Below are 25,930 nucleotides of genomic sequence, written 5' to 3' on the forward strand. Positions count from 1 at the left end.
GTACTTTAGAAATGTACCTGAATCGTCACCAACAAACTGTCCTTTTTGGATGAAAACACACACAGGAGTGTAGAATTTACCCAAAAAAATTTTAGTAAGGGCTCACAACTAAACAAAGAGGGAGGCAACGCTGGAGAAACTGCAGAAGTGGGCGAAGCTTTGGACCCCCGGGGCAGACATCAATTATTTAAAAGCAAAATTGGTGGCCTGAGGAGTCCATATCATAAGGGAGGGCAGTCTGGTCCAGAAGTCCCAGAGATCCGGAAAGCAGCAGATGACATCTGTGTCCCCAGGCTGTGGTCATACGAGAGACTGCAGCTTTTGTCAGACCAGACTGAACCCAGGGCAATCACTCTTTGGTCTTCCTTCCACGCTTCCTTACAGGCTTTGGCTGTGGTGGTGGAGTTGTGGCAGCAGGAGGAGGAGGAGGAGGAGGATCGTCGATCTCAATGACATCCGTCTTGTGTGTCAGTTCCCCACTCTCCCCCTTACGTAGGACTTTATAAATCAGGTCCTCAGAGATCTTGCGTTGACCCTCCTGCATGCCCTGCAATTTGGTGGCAGCCATGCAGGCAAAGGCCTCTTCAGGACTGGGGAAGGCTCTGAGGGACGCCAAAGCCTCCTGGATCAGCCTGTATGCTGAATCCTGCACGGGACTCGGAGTGGCCTTCCTGGCTCGTTTATATGGCAGGCGGAGGGGAGGGACCTGAGACTCAGTCAGGCTGCGACTTGTCCCAGGCTTCTCTTGGCTGACACTTAGCCCCGCCTCCTCCTGGCTGCCACTAATCCCCGCCTCCTCCTGGCTGACACTAATCCCCGCCTCCTCCTGACTGCCACATTCCACAGCCTCCTCCTGGCTGAGGTCTTCCTGTGTATGAAAAAGGGACATAGTTTTAGTTTTTTATTCATCAATCACACACAATTTTCACCTCCTGACTGCTGCAAATTGAATGTTAACAAATATAACAGACTATCCTTCTGAGCCCAGCAGTTTTCATTCTTTTCCCAATTTTGGGTGCCCACTACTGTCTATTGATATGTAAAGCACTTTTTTTAATCAGCAATTAGTGATCAATAATAACATCTAATAAACATCATTTATTTATTGACCAGAAATCTGTAGAACAATGCTATACCTGACTCCAGCTGGGCTCCTCCACTTCTTCCTGGCTGGAAGGCCCAGGTTGGACATCGGAAGCCTCAGCTGGGGTGGAAGGAAGCGTGGAAGGAAGAGTAGAGAGGGATTCCCTGACTTCAGTGTGGTCTGACAGAAATCGCAGTCTCTCATAGTACCACAGCCTGGGGACATAAATGTCATCTGCTGCAGCTCCGGATCTCTGGGAATCTGTGACCTTCTTGCGCTCCCTTAGATAAGTGCTCCTCAGGCCACCAATTTTAGCTTTTAAATAAGGGATGGTTGCTGTGGGGACCACCGGCTTCACCAACTCCAGCAGTTTCTCCAGCGCTGCCTGCCTCTTCTGTTTGTGATTATAGTGGGGGTGTCTCACTTGCCACAGACAGGGCAGCTCCCTGTATGTGTCTATGAACAGGGGCAGGAAATTGTGGTCGTTGAACCCATCCATTTTCTCTGTAAGACACAACACAAGACAAAGCCTAATGTCAGGCCAAACTCCCCTAATCTTGTTACAATATAGGCTTCCATTTTGAAGCAGTATAGGCCCAAGTTTAGATCCTACCTTCGTTAGCACGATCGGCGTCTCCGATGCTCCTTCCTCCGCTCACAGATCGTACGTAAGACGCGCGCGTTACGATTTATACACACTGCGCATGCGTATAACTCCGCCCGCCCCTGACGTTCTTTCTATTCTATTCCCCGCCCCTTTTCGTTCGGCGCAGTGGGGGAAGAGCACATGGCGGATAGACAGCAGGATCATGCTAATTGTAGCAACAGTTTAAAATGGCAACTTTCATGTTCATGGGCACATTATTCGTTCGGATCACACATTGTTATTTCGGACGATAAAATACCATTGTTTAGGCCATATGCATTTGGCCACCATTTTGACGCCCTATACTTGTCTTCAAAGAATTGGGTTGTGTAGATTGCTTTGTTACTAGAATGAAATGCAAACTAGATTCTGTGTAAGGAGAGGACACTGAGCAGCTGCTTTCACATCTGGACACTGGAGCACTATAGTGTGGGACACAAGAACACCATTTTTATTAGGGGGGGCACACAGGTGCTCCAGTGTATACTATAGGGGGGGCTACATCTGTGAAGCTTTTACCAAACAGGTAAAGTATTGCAGGTTGACAAAGGGCACTAAAAAAGCTACATCTTGGAACTCGGCTAAAATAGACAATTGTACCCCACTTCCAAGCAATGTTTCATCTTTCTAGTTCTGCCATTAAATATCTGTGTGCTAATTATACCATTTTTGTTTTACATAGGGGAGAAAAGACTCGGAGGACACCCCTCATCCGAGGAGACCAGAGCCCCCCCCCTCTGGAAGAAGGGGAAATCCCCCCAACACAAGATGAGCAGGAGGATGAAGATGTGGTGGAAGTAGTTACCACAACAGGTGAGTGTCTGCGACCACAGGCTCAGATAAGAGATGGATTGCGGCATTTTTTTGAAACCTAATTTATTTTGGGGTTCCTCTCTTTTTAGGTGATCGTGAGGTTGTGGATGAAGATCCTTTCACATCAGAAAGTGCCCAGATCCTGATCGGGGAGATCATGGGGTGTAATTTACATTTGGAAAACATCAAGCAAAACATCAATGATGTTATTCCAAAATATAAAAACATCATTGATGTTTTGGGGTGAGTTTAAAACCCCTACAAATCACTTTCTTCTTTTGTGTGCTACAATGTGCAAAATGTTTTTGTGATTTTTCCCAAAGCCAAATTTGGAGGATGCACACAGTGTGTCAACATGTGCTATCTGCCATCACGGGAGATCAATGGACGCGTTTTGGGGGTGCAACCCCTTCCTCAATAATAAAGTAGCGGTGAGGAAGGGCTTTCTCCCCCAAAACACGTCCCTTGATCCCCCGTGATGGCAGATAGCACAAGTTGACATTGTGAAATTTGTGTGCATCTTCCAAATTTGGCTTTTCCAGGGGTGATTTCCCCCCATCTGAACGCTATATCAAACACAGTTCCTAAATACTCATGTCTGATATTGCCTTCCAGTTCTACCAAATGTGAACTTTGTAAGATCAAGATTTGTGTCTTTCTTGTGGGTTTTACACAGGCCTGTTTTCTATAAAATGGACATTTTGATTTTGGATAATGACACCACAAAAATTGGTATACAACAAACATGTTGGTTTGTCAGAAAAACCTTTGGTAAATGCACATGTGATTGTGCTGGTATTAAAAAGATTGTTCATCAAGAATGTGTTGATTATTGTCTCACGCTACAACACTTTTGGGGTGATGTAATTGTTGTTTTATGAGAAAATGGGGGTTATTTCCTAAGGGCAAATCCACTTTGCACTACAAGTGCAGTTTCAGTGCAGTTGCAAGTGCACTTGTAGTGCAAAGTGTCTTTGCATTTAGTAAATAACAGCCAACAGTGCTTTGTATAAGGTTACACAATCACGACATTTTCTGCACTCCACACATTTCTGTCAGGGTCAGCTCAAACTAACACAAGCAGTAAATGTCCACAAAGAAGAGCCTGGGGGGAGATGCCTGTCGAGAACTTGAGGTCCTGCAGGCTTCTCCCTGTGGCCAAATACCGCAAGGTAGCGACCAACCTCTGCTCCGCAGTGATGACTTGCCTCATGCAGGTATCCTGCCTGCTAATATAAGGGGTCAGCAAAGCCAACAAACGGTGAAACACGGGGTCCGTCATCCTGAGAAAGTTCCTGAAATCATCAGGATTATTCTCACGGATCTCATGGAGCAAAGGCATATGAGAGAACTGGTGACGCTGAAGCAACCAATTCTTGGTCCATGAACTCCTCCCCACCCTGTTCATGGACTGGACTTGTGTCAAGGTCAGGACCCCAACACCAAGCCCCCACACAGCACGAACTGTACGAGGAGTACGCATACGAAACATGGCTAGAAAACGGTCGGCTGCTCAGAACAAAGTAACAGAACGCACTGAAGAACAGCAAGGCCTGTGAAGAGCGACCTGAAAAACAGCAACGAGCAGGCAAGATCACACAGAAAACTCTGATACGAACTGACTGCACGCACTGAAGAGCAGATACAAACCCACAAGCACAAACTGAACGGCAGAAAACGATCTGAAAGCCACGAGTCTGAAAAAGCGCGAATCGTCTCTCACCAAACTTTTACTAACACGAGATTAGCAAAAGGAGCCCAAAGGGTGCCGCGCTTGGTTCTGAACCGGCCTTTTCTAGTCTCGTCGTACGTGGTGTACGTGACCGCGTGGTTGTCGATCGGAAATTCCGACAACTTTGTGCGACCGTGTGTAAGCAAAACAAGTTTGAGCCAACATTCGTTGGAAAAAATCCTAGGATTTTGTTGTCGGAATGTCCGAACAAAGTCCGACCGTGTGTACGGGGCATAAGTCTATAAACATCTCAAATTTGTTCAATTTTTTGGACGGGGCAAATTTTAGCCCGTTGTCCAAAACACGATCAATATGTTAGATCACCTTACACCTACAATCAAACACATCCTGGTCCCCCCCATAATGAGGATTTTCCCCGGGAACCTACAGGCCCCAAACGAAGAGCAGAAACAAGCGAGGTACCCGAGGGGGGGCGGGCCAGGAAAAAGAAAAAGACAATAAAGGCAGGAGGAATTTTTAATCTAAGTCAGGTGACTTTTTGGGATGCTGAACTATGTGTTTTGGACAAGGGGCTCAAATTTGCCCTGCACCAGCTGATATGAGTGATTAACATTTGAGGCATACTACTCCTTACATTAGCTTGGTATTCAGTAGCAGGCCTTATGCCCCAGTAGAAGAACTCTCGTTCAAAACATGTCGGGTTTATAGCCTGTTGCGCTTTTTATACCATGCTGTTCTTTTTATATTTTGTGATCACTCCATTTACGCATCTTGATGGTCTGTATGTTTTTATTTTTTGTTTTTTGCTTTTTTATTGATTAAATACATTTTTTTTACCTTGGATTCATCTGCACTATGTGGAGGCCCTTTTCTTTCCATCTTTTTTCCTTATGATTTATGCTGCTGATTGGATGTCGGTGTGAGGACTACAAACTCTTGTCAGCCCAATCCAGTTTGAGGTACCACAAAGGTCCTGGTTGGAGAGTCCGTTGGAGACGACTGTTTAATGCCTGCTTGACCCACCGCCATACAGCGTGTGTGTCTACACTTTAGGGTAAGAGTATCCATTCCCTCTGTTGTCCCTTATACACACCTGTGGTTACTGTATAGAGAAGTCTGCTTCCTCATATTTGTCAACATCAGAAGAAACATCTTTCAAAATATTTTTTCTGAATACACTATACAGCACCACACAGAGGAGCTCTTAGATGTGCTCTTTGTTTACCATAGATTTATTATCATTTTTATTTTAGTTTGTATATCACTTGCACATGTGATTTTCTCATGCATTTATGTTACACACATATGAGTCTTCTTGTCAGTATTTATGCATATATTACTCTCAGTGTTTATTTGCATACCACTATTTTCACCATTTTTGACTCGCTAGTTGAACGTCCACTACCATAGGTGATCCTGGGGGGACGAGGTTCCAAAAGCAACTTCTTAAGCAACTTATCACGTTGTTGATGCTAGCTGCTGATTTGTACTCGTTTTCACTTTGACTCACTTGTAGCGCAACTTTTCACATATTTTTTATGTAAACTTTTGATCAGGGTTATTTTGGTAGTTTCTGTTGCCATTATGATTTAAAAAGAGTAAACAGAGTTGATTGATAATAAATGGCTTCAGCCAAACACTAACCATGAGTGAAAGAAATGTTTTTGTGTTATCATTCATATTCTCTGAAAAATGGCCAAGAAATCATAAATTCTGCCAGGATATGTAAACTTATGAGCACAACTGTAGCTGGGTGGTCATCAGCTGTTATGCTGTGACTTGTACCCAAACCTGTTCCTGAGATCTACTTACCCATTGCTGATCCAGCTTTCCTTTGGACTGATCTCCGTTTTGTTTTCTCTTCTGTTGACTTGGATTCTTGGCTGGTCTCTGCTACGTCCTAGTGTTACTTTGGCTAGTTCATGACTACAGTTTATCTCTGCTAATTCTTGATTGTCCTGCCTCCTGGTCACGACTCTATCTTCAACCCTGTCTGCTGTCTTCTAGGGTCTGTCCTCTAGGGTGCTGACTCCTGCCTGTCTCTGATTATGTTTCTAGTCTGCTGTGTGCTCCAATATCCTGCAAGTTGCCTTGCAGTCTGCTTGTCCTCTATGATCGTCTCATCAACCTATGCAAGCATCCTTATAGGTAGGAGCCAGCAGTGTTGGATTTCTCGCTGAGTCCTGGGGTAGCTCACAGGCGGTTTTTGACCCTTCTTAGTTGGGGGTCGCACTCCCAGAGGTGAGCCTAGACTCATGCGGGGGGGGGAGCACAAGTGAGATGGTTCATTGGTGGTCTGGAAGTTTTACATACAAGATTTTACAATTATAAACGCATGTTAAGTGTTTTAAACAATTCAAGCACTATTGGAGTCTTTTTCTCTGCATATACTCTGCTGTTGAGATACTGAGGAGGAGATATTGGGAGAAGTTTAGGAGCCAGCTGTGTTGGATATCTCACTCCTGAGTCCTGGGGTGGCTCACAGGCATTTTCTGACCATGCTTAGTTGAGGGGTCGCGCTCCCAGAGGTGAGACTATACCCATTGGGGGGGAGCACAAGTGAGGTGATTCGTTGGTGGTCTGGAAACTTTATATATAGGATTTCACAATTACATTTAGTTGTTCTTCAATTAACATCTATTTATGGAGTTTTCACTGTTTTAATATGGACTTTTTTGCACCTTATTGTATGGACATTTAATTATGCACTTTATATATTGTTTGATTCAATGATTTTTGGTATTTGTTTATATTTCACGATTCAGCGCTGCACTTTTATATATTGATTAACCACTTGCTTACTGGGCACTTAAACCCCCCTCCTATCCAGACCAATTTTCAGCTTTCAGTGCTCTCACAATTTGATTGACAATTACTCAGTCATGCAACACTGTACCCAAATGATTTTTTTGTGCTTTTTTTCATACAAATAGAGCTTTTTTGGTGGTATTTGATCACCTCTGGGTTTTTTTATTTTTTGCGCTATAAATGAAAAAAAGACCGAAAATTTTGAAAAAAAATGAATTTTTCTTAATTTCTGTGATAAAATTTTGCAAATTAGTCATTTTTCTTCATAAATTTTGGCCACAATTTATACTGATACATATATTTGGTAAAAATAACCAAAGATTAGTGGAAATTATTTGGTCTATGTGAAAGTTTTAGAGTCTACAAGCTATGGTGCAAATCATAAAAAAATGATCACATCTGATTTGAGACCCTTCTTGTGACCCTAACAAGCCAGGAAAGTACAAATGCCCCCCAAATAACCCCTTTTTTGGAAAGTAGACATTTCAAGGTATTTAGTAAGAGGCACAGTGAGTTATTTGAAGTTGCAATTTTTTCCCACAATTCTTTGCAAAATTTAGATTTTCTTTCCCCACAAAATTGTCATTGTAATAGCTTATTTCTCTCACATGGCATGTGTATACCACAAATGACACCCCAAAATACATTCTGCTACTCCTCCTCAGTATAGCAATACCACATGTGTGGGACTTTTTCACTGCATGGCCACATACAGAGGCCCGACATGCAGGGAGCACCACCAGGTGTTCTAGGAGCATAAATTACACATCACATTTCTCAACCACCTATTACAATTTGAAGGCCCTGGAGCACCAGGACAATGGAAACACCCACAAAATGATCCCATTTTGGAAAGCTAACATCCCAACATATAATCTATGAGGCATAGTGAGTCTTTTGAACTGTTCATTTTATTCCAGAAGTTTTGGGAAAATGTAGAAAAAAAATGAAAACGCATTTTTTTTTACACAAAGTTATCGGTTTATAAGATATTTCCAACACATAGCATTTAGATAGCAAAAATGACACCCCAAAATACATTCTGCTACTCCTCCTGAGTATTACGATACCACATGTGTGTGACTTTTTCACTGCCTGTCCACATACAGTGGCCCAACATGCAGGGAGCACCATCAGGTGTTCTAGGAGCATAAATTACACATCACATTTCTCAACCACCTATTACAATTTTGAAGGCCCTGGAGCACCAGGACAATGGAAACACCCACAAAATGACCCCATTTTGGAAAGCTAACACCCCAAAGTATAATCTATGAGACATAATGAGTCTTTTGAAGATATCTCCAACACATAGCATTTAGATAGCAAAAATGACACCCCAAAATACATTCTGCTACCTCTCCTGAGTATGACGATACCACATGTGTGAGACTTCTACACAGCCTGGTCATATACAGAGATCCAACATGCAAGGAACACCGTCAGGTGTTTCAGGGACACATAGCATGCACATACCAAGAATTACACTTCAAAATACATTATGCTGAGCAAAGCATAAACAAAAGATTATCTGTGGTTGTAGTAGCGCAGTTGTACACAGGAGGATAGCACTAGTCCAGGCAGCAGGCAGGGACTTGGTCAGCAACGGCGAACACAATTGTCCAGGCAGCAGGCAGGGTTACTGTCCATATAAAGTCCAGGGTCAGTGCAGGCAGAGATATTGTCAGCAGTGCCAAAAATACTGGTCCTGGTAGCAGGCAGGTCCATGTGGTGTGGTCAGTGCGACAGGTAGAGGCATGACGGCAGTAAGTCCTACAGGCAGAAGTAGGGCCTCGTTCAGGACAGAATGGGGAGAGGGGTAGAGGCTTCTCCCACCCAAATCTCTTTGAAGCCTCCAAGTCTCCAGACCCTAATCTAGGATTGAGAAAACAAAAAAACTTGTTTTCTTCATCCAGAAAAACAATTCTGGATCCCCTCACATATGTGAGACCCCTGTGTTGAATCCCACTAGTCCAGTAGCAGGGTACAAGATCAGTCCATGAGGCAGGCAAAAAACATGGTCAAACAGTCCAAGGTCAGTTCCAGATCAGGCAGAGGTATGTATAGAATCGTTAGGCAGAAACATGGTTGAATAACAGTCCAGGGTCAGTTCAGATCAGGCAGAGGTATGTACAGAATCGTTAGGCAGAAGCATGGTCGAATAACAGTCCAGGGTCAGTTCCAGATCAGGCAGAGGTATGTACAGAATCGGCATTCAGAAAGATGCGTGGTCGAATAACAAGCAGGGTCAGTTACAGAGCAGGTAGTGGCATAAGGGGTGTGAGGGTAAATTGCAGGAACTGAGGCTTACGTTTACCATACTTCTAATAATTTACTGAAGTATGGTAACGGCGAAAACATTCACCTATGCAGAGGCCTGGTTCGGAAGGACACAATGTGCACAATAAAAAGATTTGTCTCTTCTGAATCCTGCTCTAGTACACACCTTACCTTTTTTGACGTCATTGGCCTGTTGGTTTGGGAGGGATTTTATTGGGAAAGTGGTGTTCGGAGAGTCGACTAAGAACATCTGATCGGATATTTTCTGGTGGGCCGTTCGGGAATATAAGGGCAGTGAAAACTTCCTTCTGGTAGCCAAGGAAGCGTTTGGGGTTTTGGGTGGAGTTGCGGTAAATTACATATGAATTGTATATGGCCAATTGAAAAAAATAAATTGCGACTTTTTTATACCAATGGTATGTCCGTCTTGTGGCAAGGTATGGTTCCAGCATTTGGTCATTGAAATCAACTCCCCCCATAAACAAATTATAATCATAGATGCATTTAGGTTTTTGTATGGGGCCTTTCCTTCTGGGGATTTCCACTAAGGTATCATTGTGGATTGAAGACAACATGTAGACATCCCTTTTGTCCCTCCACTTCACTGTCAAAATCTCCTTGTTTCGTAGACTTACCGTTTCTCCTTTTCTCAATTTCTTATTGACAAGACTTTGAGGGAAGGCCTTCTGGTTCTTTTTTACGGTGCCACATGCTGGCATCTTCTTCCGGTGAAGGTTGTGGAACAGGGGCAGAGATGTGTAGAAGTTGTCTACGTATAAATTGTAGCCTTTATCCAGTAGGGGGTATATGAGGTCCCAAACAATTTTCCTGCTTGATCCCAAGTAGTCTGGGCAATTAGGGGGTTACAACTGGGTGTCCTTCCCTTCGTACACTTTGAAGGCATATATGTACCCTGTGACTCGGTCACAGGGTACATATGATTTTAAGCCTGCCACTAAATTTAACAAGGGACTCATCCAAACATATGTTTTGGTCCGGGGTAAACAGCTGGGGGGAATGCTTCAGAAAAATAATTTTGAAGTGGCTGAATTTTGAAAAGCCTGTCATAATTTGGGTCATTTCGGGGAGGGCACTGGGTATTGTCATTGAAATGAAGGAACCTCATTATCATGAGGTATCTGTTTCTGGGTATTACCTTGGAGAATATTGGCATGTGGTGGATGGGGTGGGTTGACCAATAGGACATCAAAATGTTTTTTTGGTGAGTCCCATATTAAATGTGAGGCCTAAAAAACCTCAACTCCTCCACCGTTAGGTCTCTCCACTCGTAGGGACGGGCATAGTTGGACGTTGGAATATTTAAAATAAATTGCTGTGCATAAAGGTTGCACTGGGCCACAATATTTGATAGCATGTCCTCAGTAAAAATTAAATCAAAAAAATTTATTGGTGAAAAATTCTCTGTGTCCACCTGGACTCCTGGCTGGGCAGTGAAAGGGGGAATGTTGGCTTCTCCTGAATTAGGAGGAAGCCACAAGGGGTTCTGCAGGGCATAGGGAAGGCTGGCATGGGTCCTTGGCCTTTCTTGCCAAGGTACTGCGGTGCTGGTGGATGGCAATGCGGTGCTGGTGGATGGCACTGCGGTGCTGGAGGATGTCACTGCCATGCTGGTGGATGCCACTGCCTCCTTACCAGAATGCCTTCGTTTGGCAGGCCGAATATCTTCCTCCTCTGAGTCACTCAGTGTTCCACTACTGAGGACTGGCTCATAATTTATGTCTGACTCAGAATCGGAGTCTGAAAGGGAATGCTCTTGTTGGCCTGGGAAAGTATTTGGTACACCTCCTCGGCGGAAAAGTATCTTATGGACATGGTTGCTGGTGGTGATGCGACTACACAGGTGTGTGCTAAGCCTGCACTGATGGGCACTGATGAGGTGGAATTGATGAGCACAGATGGGCACTGAGGTGGCACAGAGGGGCACTGATGAGGTGAAACAGATGTGCACTGATGAGGTGGAACAGATGTGCACTGATGAGGTGGAACAGGTGGGCACTGATGAGGCGGCACAGGTGGGCACTGATGAGGTGGCACAGGTGGGCACTGATGAGGTGGCACAAGTGGGCACTGATGAGGTGGAACAGATGTGCACTGATGAGGTGGAACAGATGTGCACTGATGTGGTGGAACAGATGTGCACTGATGAGGCGGCACAGATGGGCACTGATTGGCACAGGTGGGCACTGATGAGGTGGCACAGGTGGGCACTGATGAGGTGGCTCAGCTGGGCACTGATGAGGTGAAACAGATGTGCACTGATGAGGTGGAACAGATGGGCACTGATTGGCACAGGTGGGCACTGATGAGGTGGCACAGGTGTGCACTGATGAGGTAGCACAGGTGGGCACTGATGAGATGGCACAGGTGGGCACTGAGGTTGAACAGATGTGCACTGAGATGGCACAGATGTGCTCTAATGGGGTGGCACAGATGTGCACTGATGAGGTGGCACAGCTGGGCACTGATGAGGCGGCACAGATGGGGCGGCACAGATGGGCACTGATGAGGTGGCACAGATAGGCACTGATGAGGCTGCACAGATGTGCACTGATTGATTGCACAGATGTGCACTGAGGTGGCACAGATGGGCACTGATTGACACAGGTTGGCACTGATGAGGTGGCACAGGTGGGCACTGATGAGGTGGCACAGGTGGGCACTGATTGTGAAGATGTGCAGATGGACACTGATCACTGATGGCAGACAGGTGGGAACCGATTGGCACAGGTGGGCACCGATTGGCACAGGTGGGCACTGTACTGATGGGGCACTGCACTGATGGGCACTGTACTGATGGGGCACTGTAGGCACTGTAAACGTTTTGTAACTCACAGAAACTCACAGATCGCTGTCAGATTTTCTCTCTCCTCACACACTGTCTCTGTGTGAGGAGAGAGTGCCGGCAATGAGAGATGATCTCATATGTTTACATTTGAGATCATCGTTCATTGGCCATGGCGATCGCGCTGTGAATGTCCGCTGTGATGGGCCATTTACAGCGATCTGTGATTGGCTGTGTCCAAGGGACACGGCCAACACAGAATTTCCTCAATGCGCGATCGTGTGCGCACACGGGGAGCGAGGAAAGGGGAGGCCGTCATATGACGACCTCCCGGGAATTGAGATCCGTGCTGTAGCCGTCATTCGGCTATGGCCGGATATCAAGTGGTTAAGTAAACAATGATCCACACTTTTACCTTCACGTACTATGTTTAAATGCTACAGTTTCTCTGTAATTCTTTGAATAATTTAATTTAAGCAGTAAGCTCAAATATATAAAAAACAAAAACAAAAAAAAAACAGTTTTTCTTTTAGTTTTGGAGTAGAGGATGGTTAGAAGCACTGTCAGGGAGGACATCAGGGCAGGCATTATAAATTGATCACATTGGGGGGGTAGAGTACTGCAGAGGTACATCTCATAGTGGCTCCTATATTCCATGGGCTCTGTTGCATATTTGATTATTTTACACTCTGATTTTATATTAATACAACTATATCATGAATATAATAAAGAATAGTTTCTAAAACTTTTACTTCTATATTGGGGTATGTGTCTACAATAGCTCTACTTGCTGGGCTTATATAACTCTTAATTTTTGTCTTGATCTGATTTTTCAATAATACAGGGATAGGCAACATCGGTACTCCAGCTGTGGTGAAACTACAAATCCTATTGTGTCTCTGCCACTGGGAGTCATGCCTGTGGCTCTCATTTTATTGCAATGCCTCATGGGACTTGCAGTTCCACAGCAGCTGGAGTGCCGAAGTTTCCTAACCCTGCTTTAATGCATCCATTTAGTTCCTTTTTATAAACAGTACTTATGTGAAACAAATATGTCATTGGGTGTCATTATTCAAACCTGCTCAGAGGGGATGCAATAAAACTTAATGGAAGATGCCCATAATAATGAGCCATTCCTATTTTTCTGCATGCAAAATCCCTATAAATTATTATAGACAACAGACCAAAATGCTTTAAAATGACACAGGCAAGCAAAAGATAATAAGTACTCTGCCAGAAACTGCCTGCAGGTGATTCTAAGGCTTCATGCTTCGATGTGTATTAAATACCTATCAAGATAAAAATTAAACAGACCATTAAATGTAACTTTAGTGGATTAACATTAGACTATTTCTTTCATATTGTCAGGTCTCCTATTTCCTTTGAAGTGAGGACATTAGAGATTCATTCCCCTTGCTAGATCACAAAGCTTACGTCAAGCACTTCCTTGGATTTGAAATTTAAATGGCTTGGCATTTATGTAATACACATGCTCCTCATTCTTCTACTTTAACTTTAAGTATTAACTCAAGATTCTTTTGTCTAGTGAAATATTCTGTAAGATTTGGAGGAAGCAAACAGCAGGTTTTTACTTAGCAGCCACATTTAAACCATGAAGGTAATAATGAAAGATAATACCAAAGCTACTATCAAAGAGCTTTATCAAAAATTGGCCACAAAGCACAATACTATCTTGAGAACCTGCATTTTTAAATTCCGAGGTAGCCTCAGTCTTCATGTCAGTCCACAAAGTTACATGAAACTTTATAGGAAGAAGTATGGATGATATGTTCCATCCATAAAGAGGCGGATGTCTTACAAGGAGGTAAAGGTAGTGAGTCATCTGTTCTTCTCTCTCACTTCACTGGAGAGTAGACTAATGCCAAGCATAGTAAATTGTTGCCCCTTTTCACTGAAGATAGACCGATAGGGGTTATTTTACCAAAACTGGAGAGTTTAAAATCTGGTGCAGTTCTGCAAAGAAACCAATCAGCTTCCAGGTTTTATTGCCAAAGCTTAATTAAACAAGTTGACGTTAGGCTGGCCATACATGGTCGAATTTTGAAAAAAATTTCTTTTGAAAATTAGAAAATTTGTGCGTTTTGTGATCCGATGGTGCCACCATTGATTTAGAAATTTGGCCAACCAAGCCTTCAAATTCACCTCGTGTTGCTACAGAAAAGAATTTTCGTGGCTGGGAATCTTCTTTTCTTTCCGGGAATTTTCTTTTCTTGCACATGTGCATTTCTTTTTCGATTACATTTCCCGCATGATTCTCCCATCATTGATTAGAAAATCGTTTGCTTTTCAAAAAATTTCCGACATGTCTGATTACTCAAATTTGATTGCCGCACGAAAACCGTCTGTTGCCCACTAATGGTGTGAAATACAAACGAAAATTCTTAGATAAGATTTTCAAAATATTTTTTTTTCGAAATTCCACCCAGCTGCACCAGATTCTGAGTGCTCCAGTTTTAGTAAATTAACCTCAGTGTGTCAAGTCCCATAAAGATTTTCCAAAATATTTGAAAATCTCTCTGGGTAATAAGTACTTCTGAAGCCTCATACACATGATCTGACTTTCGGACGGGAAATGTTCGATGACAGGCTGTTTGCGGAAAATCCGACCGTGTGTATGCGCCAGCGGACAATTTTTGTCGGATTTTCCACGGACAAATGTTGGCTAGCAGGTTTTCAAATTTTCTGCGAACAAATGTGTGCTGTCGGATTTTCTGAGCATGTGTACACAAGTCCGCAAACACGCATGCTCGGAAGCAAGGACCAGCCAGAAGCGGTAGGTCTTGTAAACTAGCGTTCGTAATGGAGAATTAACATTCGTGACGTGGCAAATTATGAAATCTCGAAATGCAGCGCACAATTCTCTTCTTCTTTAATGGGATAATAATGAAGCTGCTTTGCTGGTGATACTGATGGAGTTATTGCAAATGAATTTTCAAAGGCTTTTTTTTCTAGTGATATCAAGAATAATATTATTATGCTTTTCTTTTTTTTATTTGGGCAAGTTACCACAACACCATTATCCCGTAGTTTTTAAGATCAAAGATACAACTATGTTGGTGTCCCTTGTCAATTTTACATTGTATTTTTTAAATGTAACTGCCTACTCCCAAACTGTCATTTGAAGTAAAACACATAGCCAAGTATTATTCTACACATTTTTTTTATTGTGCATTAAAAAAAGAAAACAAATAAAATTAGACATGCTATCTGCCAATAGAACTTAACCAAAAAGTGCATTCTATGCATCCAAAAATATAGAAAATATACCACATCAAATCATTATTCAACCAAGAAAATAATGTCAAAGCAATCACTCCAAGGCCAATAATAAATAACATGTTGGGGGGCGTGGTTTGGCTGGATCCCGGAATGGCTGCTTAACCACTTGCTGACCGCCTCACGCAGATATACTGCGGCAGAATGGCACGGGCAGGCAAAATCACGTACCTGGTACGTGATCTGCCTCCCGCAGGCGGGGGGGTCCAATCGGACTCCCCCGGTGCCCGAGACCGTCGGCTTCTGTCTGGGAGCATTTAGAGGTGAGGGGGAGACCATCCATTCGTGGCCCCCCCCCTCGCGATTGCTCCCAGCCAATGGGATTCTTCCTCTGTTGCTGTATAGTAAACAGCAGCAGAGGAAGTGATGTCATCTCTCCTCGGATCGGTATTTTTCGGTCCGGCGCCGAGGAGAGAAGACATCCGAGTGAGTGCACAACACACACACAGTAGAACATGCCAGGCACACATTACACCCCCCATCACCCCCCGATCGCCCCCTGATCACCCCCCAATCACCCCCCCCCGTCACACTGACACCAAGCAGTTTTTTTTTTTCCTGATTACTGCATTGGTGTCAGTTTGTGACAGTTAGTGTGGTAGGGCAGTTAGTGTTAGCCTACTTTAGTTCTAGGGTACCCCCCTAACCCCCCTAATAAAGTTTTAACCCCTTGATCACCCCCCGTCACCAGTGTCACTAAGCGATCATTTTTCTGATCGCTGTATTAGTGTCACTGGTGACGTAGTTAGGGAGGTAAATATATAGGTTTGCCGTCAGTGTTTTATAGCGTCAGGGACCCCCATATACTACCTAATAAAGGTTTTAACCCCTTAATTGCCCCCTAGTTAACCCTTTCACCAGTGATCACCGTAAAACTGTTACGGGTGACGCTGGTTAGTTAGTTTATTTTTTATAGTGTCAGGGCACCCGCCGTTTATTACCTAATAAAGGTTTAGCCCCCTGATCGCCCTGCGGTGATATAACTTAGGTTTTAGGGTCAGATAGGGCCCCAGGCAGCGTCAGGTTAGCGCCAGTACCGCTAACACCCACGCACGCAGCGTACACCTCCCTTAGTGGTATAGTATCTGATCAATATCTGATCCGATCAGATCTATACTAGCATCCCCAGCAGTTTAGGGTTCCCATAAATGCAGTGTTAGCGGGATCAGCCCAGATACCTGCTAGCACCTGCGTTTTGCCCCTCGGCCCAGCCCTGCCCAGCCCACCCAAGTGCAGTATCGATTGATCACTGTCACTTACAAAACACTAAACGCACATAACTGCAGCGTTCGCAGAGTCAGGCCTGATCACTGCGATCACTAACAGTTTTTTTGATAGCGTTTTGGTGAACTGGCAAGCACCATCCCCAGGCAGCGTCAGGTTAGTGCCAGTAGCACTAACACCCACGCACGCACCGTACACCTCCCTTAGTGGTATAGTATCTGAACGGATCAATATCTGTTCCGATCAGATCTATACTAGCGTCCCCAGCAGTTTAGGGTTCACAAAAACACAGTGTTAGCGGGATCAGCCCAGATACCTTCTAGCAACTGCGTTTTGCCCCTCTGCTCGGCCCAGCCCAGCCCACCCAAGTGCAGTATTGATCGATCACTATCACTTACAAAACACTAAACGCATTACTGCAGCATTCGCAGAGTCAGGCCTGATCCCTGCAATCGCTAACAGTTTTTTTGGTAGCGTTTTGGTGAACTGGCAAGCACCAGCGGCCTAGTACACCCCGGTCATAATCAAACCAGCACTGCAGTAACACTTGGTGACATGGCGAATCCCATAAGTGCAGTTCAAGCTGGTGAGGTGGCAAGCACAAGTAGTGTCCCGCTGCCACCAAGAAGAAGACAAACACAGGCCCGTCGTGCCCATAATGCCCTTCCTGCTGCATTCGCCAATCCTAATAATTGGGAACCCACCACTTCTGCAGCGCCCGTACTCTCCCCATTCACATCCCCAACCAAATACAGTCGGCTGCATGAGAGGCATTTTCTTTATGTCCTCCCGAGTACCCCTACCCAACGAACCCCCCCAAAAAAGATGTAGTGTCTGTAGAAAGCGCGGATATAGACGTGACACCCGCTATTATTGTCCCTCCTGTCCTGACAATCCTAGTCTTTGCATTGGTAAATGTTTTGAACGCTACCATACACTAGTTGAGTATTAGCGTACAGCATTGCACAGACTAGGCACACTAACACAGGGTCTCCGAAGATGCCATCGCATTTTGAGAGACCCGAACCTGGAACCGGTTACAGTTATAAAAGTTACAGTTACAAAAAAAAGTGTAAAAAAACCCCCAAAAAATATATAAAAAAAAAAAAAATAGTTGTCGTTTTATTGTTCTCTCTCTCTCTATTCTCTCTATTGTTCTGCTCTTTTTTTACTGTATTCTATTCTGCAATGTTTTATTGTTATTATGTTTTATCATGTTTGCTTTTCAGGTATGCAATTTTTTATACTTTACCGTTTACTGTGTTTTATTGTTAACCTTTTTTTTGTCTTCAGGTACGCCATTCACGACTTTGAGTGGTTATACCAGAATGATGCCTGCAGGTTTAGGTATCATCTTGGTATCATTCTTTTCAGCCAGTGGTCGGCTTTCATGTAAAAGCAATCTTAGCAGCTAATTAGCCTCTAGACTGCTTTTACAAGCAGTGGGAGAGAATGCCCCCCCACCATCTTCCATGTTTTTCTCTGGCTCCCCTGTGTCAACAGGGAACCTGAGAATGCAGCCGGTGATTCAGCCAGTTGACCATAGAGCTGATCAGAGACCAGAGTGGCTCCAAACATCTCTATGGCCTAAGAAACTGGAAGCTACGAGCATTTCATGACTTAGATATCGCCGGATGTAAACAGGGCCATTGTGAAATTAGGAAAGCATTTTATCACACTGATCTTGGTGTGGTCAGATGCTTTGAGGGCAGAGGAGAGATCTAGGGTCTAATAGACCCCAATTTTTTCAAAAAAGAGTACCTGTCACTACCTATTGCTGTCATAGGGGATATTTACATTCCCTGAGATAACAATAAAAATGATTAAAAAAAATAAAAATGAAAGGAACAGTTTAAAAATAAGATAAAAAAGCAAAAAAATAAGAAAAAAAAAAAAAAAAAAAAAAAGCACCCCTGTCCCCCCCTGCTCTCGTGCAAAGGAGAACGCAAGCCTCGGTCTGGCGTCAAATGTAAACAGCAATTGCACCATGCATGTGAGGTATCACCACAAAGGTCAGATCGAGGGCAGTAATTTTAGCAGTAGACCTCCTCTGTAAATCTAAAGTGATAATCTGTGAAGGCTTTTAAAAATGTATTTAGTTTGTTGCCACTGCACGTTTGTGCGCAATTTTAAAGCATGTCATGTTTGGTATCCATGTACTCGGCCTAAGATCATCTTTTTTATGTCATCAAACATTTTGGCAATATAGTGTGTTTTAGTGTATTACAATTTAAAAAAGTGTGTTTTTTCCCAAAAAAATGCGTTTGAAAAATCACTGCGCAAATACTGTGTGAAAAAAAAAACGAAACACCCACCATTTAAATCTGTAGGGCATTTGCTTTAAAAAAATATATAATGTTTGGGGGTTCAAAGTAATTCAAAGTAATTTTCTTGCAAAAAAAAATAATTTTTTCATGTAAACAAAAAGTGTCAGAAAGGGCTTTGTCTTCAAGTGGTTAGAAGAGTGGGTGATGTGTGACATAAGCTTCTAAATGTTGTGCACAAAATGCCAGGACAGTTCAAAACCCCCCCAAATGACCCCATTTTGGAAAGTAGACACCCCAAGCTATTTGCTGAGAGGCATGTCGAGTCCATGGAATATTTTATATTGTGACAAAAGTTGCGGGAAAAAGACAATTTTTTTTTGCACAAAGTTGTTACTAAATGATATATTGCTCGAACATGCCATCAAAAATGTATGCCCTTAGAAAGCCTGAAGGCGGTGCTTGGTTTTCGGGGTCCCGTACGCGGCTAGGCTCCCAAAAAGTCCCACACATGTGGTGTCCCCATACTCAGGAGAAGCAGCTAAATGTATTTTGGGGTGCAATTCCACATAGCCCAACTTGTGTCAAAATATAAAATATTCCATGGACTCAACATGCCTCTCAGCAAATAGCTTGGGGTGTCTACTTTCCAAAATGGGGTCATTTGGGGGGGGGGGGGGGTTGTGCCATCTGGGCATTTTACTGTGATAGGTAGTGAGGAGTGAAATCAAGAATTTACGCCCTTAGAAATCTTGAAGGCGGTGATTGGTTTTCGGGGCCCCGTACGCGGCTAGGCAATTCCAAATATTCCCATGGTCTGTGTGAGCAATATATCATTTAGTGACAACTTTTTGTAATTTTTTTTTTTTTTGTCATTATTCAATCACTTGGGACAAAAAAAAAGAATATTCAATGGGCACAACATGCCTCTCAGCAATTTCCTTGAGCTGTCTACTTTCCAAAATGGGGTCATTTGGGGGGGGTTTGTACTGCCCTGCCATTTTAACACCTCAAGAAATGACATAGACAGTCATAAACTAAAAGCTGTGTAAATTCCAGAAAATGTACCCTAGTTTGTAGACACTATAACTTTTGCGCAAACCAATAAATATACGCTTATTGACATTTTTTTTACCAAAGACATGTGGCTGAATAGGGGGGGAGGTGCTGCGCTAACCAGAAGAAAGCTGTAAATCTCTGTCTGTGGTCAATTAATAAAATGACATAAAATCGCATAATAAATCGCATAAATCGCATAAATAAGTGTTGACACTAAAAACATATAAATCTAGATAATCATGTGTAGGTGCACAAAGGGACATAAACACTACTAGGGGAAGTCACGTGTCATCACCGATCACGTGACTTCTTCCCCTGAAGAAGTCACGTGATCGGTGATGACACGTGTAGGGACGGAATAGGCTGTTTCACATTGCTAGACACAGAACGAGTTCGCTGCTCTTAGGAGAGAGGTTTGCTCTGCATTGTTTTTATGTGAGTACATCTACTTAAAGATTTTTAATAAAACATTACCTGGTTAAGACATACTTCACTATCAAGTACCTTTGTCCTGCATATTCCTGTACATACATACCTGAGATGTGGAGGCTGAGCTAGGATCCGCGCTGGTCCAGGACCCCTGATAGGACCATAGCCACTTGTAATCAGCTGCCATTAGGATAACCCAACACCGGCAAGCGTGGATATAGGGACGCGATGGAGGCTCAGGACCTGGCATTTTAGCTACAGTTCATGCGGTTGACCTAGCACCGCTAGGTAAGGGGCCACTGCTTACATTAGTGTTTTATGCACGAAGAGGACACTGAGTGAATTGCATCCCAGACACCCCACTGTTGTTTTGTTGAATACACCAGAACTTGCTTTTGCACCTTCAATGACTTTTACACTGGCACTTTAAGTTTGCTGCACTTACTGGCATGTCATTGGTCATTTGTTTCGCAGGCCAGCACAATATATTTTATATCGCTATTATTGGGACATTTATTTATATTATTTATTATCCATATTGCGTTGGATTGATGTGTTTTATTTGCGATATCTAGATCACCTTTAAGCACTGGCACTTTATACGTTTTGCTCCATTTATAAGGATATGTTTTTGATGGTTATTTCTGATTTATTCTATGTATTTTTATTTAGAATTATTCACATGAAGTAGTGTTTATGTCCCTTTGTGCACCTACACATGATTATCTAGATTTATATGTTTTTAGTGTCAACACTTATTTATGCGATTTTACATGCGATTTTTTTTTTTTTTTTGGTCATTTAGTATATACCAACTGAAAAGGATTTTTTATGCACTTTTTTCACATACACATGATGCTGATTATTAAGACTTGAAGAATGTTTTTAGTGTCAACACCTATTTATGCGATTTATGCGATTTATTATGCGATTTTATGTCATTTTATTAATTGACCACAGACAGAGATTTACAGCTTTCTTCTGGTTAGCGCAGCACCTCCCCCCCTATACCTCAGTTTGATTTTGGGCTTATGTCTGACCCTTGCTTCGGTGCATGCAGCTGTCCAGTCGCATACGTTCGTTTTTACTATTTTTCTGAGTTCTTGTTTTCTTTTCTTTTTCCAATTGGGTAGCGCAGGAATATTCTCATTACATGTGGCTGAATACATTTTGGCCTAAATGTATGACTAAAATTGAGTTTATTGGATTTTTTTATAACAAAAAATATAATTTTTTTTCAAAATTTTCGGTCTTTTTCCGTTCATAACACAAAAAAATAAAAACTGCAGAGGTGATCAAATGCCATCAAAAGAAAGCTCTATTTGTGGGGAGAAAAGGACGCAAATTTCGTTTGGGTACAGCATTGCATGACCGCGCAATTAGCAGTTAAAGCGACGCAGTGCCAAATTGTAAAAAGTGCTCTGGTCAGGAAGGGGGTAAATCCTTCCGGGGCTGAAGTGGCTAAGCACAGAGCTCCTGCCAGCCGAGGATTATAATTTGCTTTCTCGGGGAACTGCTGCTCCTTTTCATCATATGCAAACCGAACAGGAGTACCTTGGCATCCCGGACACCGAGTGAGACGGGAACGCAACTCAGCTGCAACATCCCGGAGCTCTTTCGCTCACTTCAATCCAACGACCACGAGGCCTCAGAGACCCCACAGGCCTCAGGGTGCTACTCCTGGAGCAACGGCTCAGATTCCCAGCCGGAGGGGGGAGACTCACACGAAAACCGTTCTAGCCCAGCGGTGAGCTTATCGGATCTACAGCATGTTGCTTCTGATATCACAAGCAACATTACAAGCACCTTGAAGGCTGCAATTTTGGATCTCAGACGGACATTCAGGCGGTAGCTGCCCGTCTATCGGAAGTGGAACAAACCACGCAGCTCCATACGGCTGCTATAAAGCAAGTTCAACACACTTATGACTCTCAACTATCATATCTGTTTGACCTTCACCGACAAGTCGAGGACCTCGACAACTGGGGGCGCAGACACAACGTCAGAGTCAGGGGGGTACCCGAGGGGTTAGAAGCTGGCTCCCTGCCACAAACTATATGTACCATCTTTAATGAGCTACTAGACCGTCCGGCAGATTCTCCTATTGAGATGGAGAGGCTACATCGAGCCCTTAGACCACCACCCCGAGACAATGAGCCCCCGAGGGATGTGATATGTTGTATAGTGAACTTTCCACTCAAAGAAGAAATTCTAAGAAAGGCTAGGGAAAGAGGCCGAATACTACACAACGGTACCGAGATCAAGCTCTTTCAAGACCTTTCCCCGACCACACTACAAAACAGGCGAGCCTTACGCCCCCTGCTGGATCAACTGAGAGAGCGGAATGTACAATACCGCTGGAAATTTCTGTTTTGTCTCTCGGCCTCCGCTAGAGGCCGCACTGCTCTTCTACGGTCGCCAGAAGACTTGCCAGCCTTCTGTGAACAGCCTGATTTGCCCTTAACGGAACTTCCGGACTGGTGCGCTTTCCACTTCTCTCCTAAACAGAGGCACCGCTCAAGAGGCCGGAGATCAGGCCCCTCTTGAGATGGAAGAGCTAGTCCACATTTCACAAGAGCGAATTCAAAAATTTAGGGCAACATGGGCCTGTTGAGCATACAGCTCTTAAACTATAACTACCACCATCCCAGCAGCAGGAGGCAGGGGAGGCTGTGCTGAGGAAGTGGAGCCACACTGGGGAGCGTATGTAGACCTTACCACCCCCCCACCCCTCTTCTTCACCCTCCCACCCCCTCTCCCCACTTCCTTGTTAATCCCCCTTCTTTCTCTCTCTCTCTCTCTCTCTCTCTCTCTCTCTCTCTCTCTCTCCTGCTCTTTTTTTTCCCTCCCTTTCTTTCACCTTTGTCCCCCTTCTCTCTAGTAATTCCCTTTCCTTCTGGTTTTCTTTCTCTCTCTCCCTCTTTCTATTTCTTTCTCTACACATTACTCTTACTCTTCTAATGGAATAAATGTGTTCCCTTCTTGCCACCTTAGAAGATTCTATTGCTACATTACACTAATCTTGAGCTATGAAGTTGATTTCCTGTTGGCTTGATAACAATTTCATACTTATGCTCTGTATCTGTGCCCTGGAATTTTGTTAAAAGAAATACTTTGTAATGTTCCTTCTACTGTACTCGCTTTTTCTATGCAAATATTAATAAAATCACTATGGGGAAAAAAAAAAATAACACATTATCTCCTCCCATACAGCAAAATAGCTGGTTGATGAATGGCCGCTCAGAAACTAACTGAAAAGTGCGAACTGAAAAGTGCAAAATGAAAAGCGCAAATCAACACTCACTAAACTTCTACTAACACAAAATTAGCAGAAGTAGCCCAAAGGGTGGTGCTAAAGAGCTGAAAAATGACGTAGTACGTCAATACATTCTTGTTTGTTGGCCAACAATTGTGTGGCATTGTGTACGCACGACAAGTTTGGGCCAACACCCTTCGGACAAAATTCTGATCGTGTGTATGAGTACTAACATTGGTAAAATATATATGTGTCTGAACAGTCTTATCTGCCAAATGATTTGTGGTTATGCAGAGCATGTTTTCTAAGTCAAATAACCCTGCCAGATTCCTTATTAGGTTCTGATGTGTTAACACAGCCCTCAAAAATTCCACTCGCCTGCTCGCATTTTGTGAGTGGAATTTAGTGCAGAGCGAGTGAGGAGCAGGGGCGGACCAGGCTTACAGTTTCCTGGCTGATCGCTTTTGGCAGAAACGGTGTGGCCATCAGAGCAGCCAGGGGGGGTTCCCGTCTGCTCTGATGTCCTGTAAAAAAGCCTGCACCGCTTTTGGCAGTCAGCCAGAAAACTGTCAGAAGGATCGGGCATCAGGAGGACACAGATCTCCCTTTGAGACGTGGTTTGTATATGAATAGCCAGCAAACTAAGTCCCACCTCCTGGACCAGCATTGGACCAGTATGTTGTCTATTAGATTCCAGGAGACGGGACTTCGTTTTGTCAGCAGGCTATTCATATACAAGCTGTCTCAGCGGGAGTTCGCCGCTCTGTGTCATCCGGCCGCGTGATCCTCCCTGGTGCATTGCTGATGACTGATGAGGCTGCACTTTTGGGCTGATGACTGATGAGGTTGCATGATACACTGCAATGGTATGCTTCACCGGTGGGCACTGATAGGCTGCAGTGATGGGCACTAATATGCTGCACTGATGGGCACGGATACGCTGCACTGATGGGCATTGATACGCTGCACTGATGTGCTGCACTGATGGGCACTGATATGCTGCACTGATGGACACTGATGAGGCTGCACTGATGGGCACTGATGAGGTTGCACTGATGGGCCATAATAGGATGCACTGATGGGCAATAATACGCTGTACTGATGGGCACCGATAGGCTGCACTGATGAGCACTGATGGGCACTGATGGACTGCACTGATGGATTGCACTTATGGGCACTGATACGCTGCACTGATGGGCACTGATAGACTACACTGATGAACTGCACTGATGGGCACTGATATGCTGCACTGATGGGCTACACTGATGGGGCTGCACTGATGGGCACTGATAGACTACACTGATGAACTGCACTGATGGGCACTGATATGCTGCACTGATGGGCTGCACTGATGGGGCTGCACTGATGGGCACTGATAGGTTTGCACTGATCAGCTGCACTGATCGGCTTAACTGATCAGCTGCACTGATGGGCACTGATTGGCTGCACTGATAGGCACTGATCAGCTGCACTAATGGGCACTGATGGTCTGCACTGATGTATTTTTTTCAAAGAATCCCTAAAGCACAACCTGAGCCTCACCATTTTCTGTACATTCTGCTTGGGCTCCGTTCACATCTAGGTGTTTTTCTGCTCTAAGCCTGAGCTCTAAAAACGCACAACAAGACAAATTTCATTCATTTCAATGGCCCCTTTTCACATCTGAATGTTCTGTCGCATGAAGCGAAACACCTGTCGCTCAAAAAAGTACATGAGATTTTTTTTTAGCAGATTACAGGCTTTGTACTGCTTTTACATATGCCTATAAAAAAACGGTGCAAAATGCCTGAAAAAAACGTCCCAAAAACGCCTGTAAAATAGCAACGCCTAGATGTGCACGGAGCCTAAGGCCCCTTTCACACTACTGCAACTTCAAAGTCACACGATTTTGCAGCAATTTTGATGCGATTTCAGGGAAAGCCTGTGTAACTCGCATCAAAATCAGACCAAAGTAGTGCAGGGACTATTTGGGATTTGGGACTGCAAAGTAGCATGACAAGTCGTTCCCCATGATTTCCAATGACAACCATTCATATTCGTACAACTTCAAGTCATGCCTACTTCAAAGTAATCCCTGCACTACTTTGGTCCAACTTCGATGCGAGTTACACAAGCATTCCCTGAAATTGCAGCAAAATTGCAGCCGCGAATCGTGGCAAAGTCGTGGCCGCGAAATCACGGTAGAATTGTGCGACTTGCAGTAGTGTGAAAGGGGCCTTAGTGTTTGATGGAAAACTGTGTTGCTCTTTAATGTTCCCCACCTCTTTTCCCACT

The sequence above is a fragment of the Aquarana catesbeiana genome, linkage group LG02, assembly GCF_042186555.1.
Source record: "Aquarana catesbeiana isolate 2022-GZ linkage group LG02, ASM4218655v1, whole genome shotgun sequence".
NCBI lineage: Eukaryota > Metazoa > Chordata > Amphibia > Anura > Ranidae > Aquarana > Aquarana catesbeiana.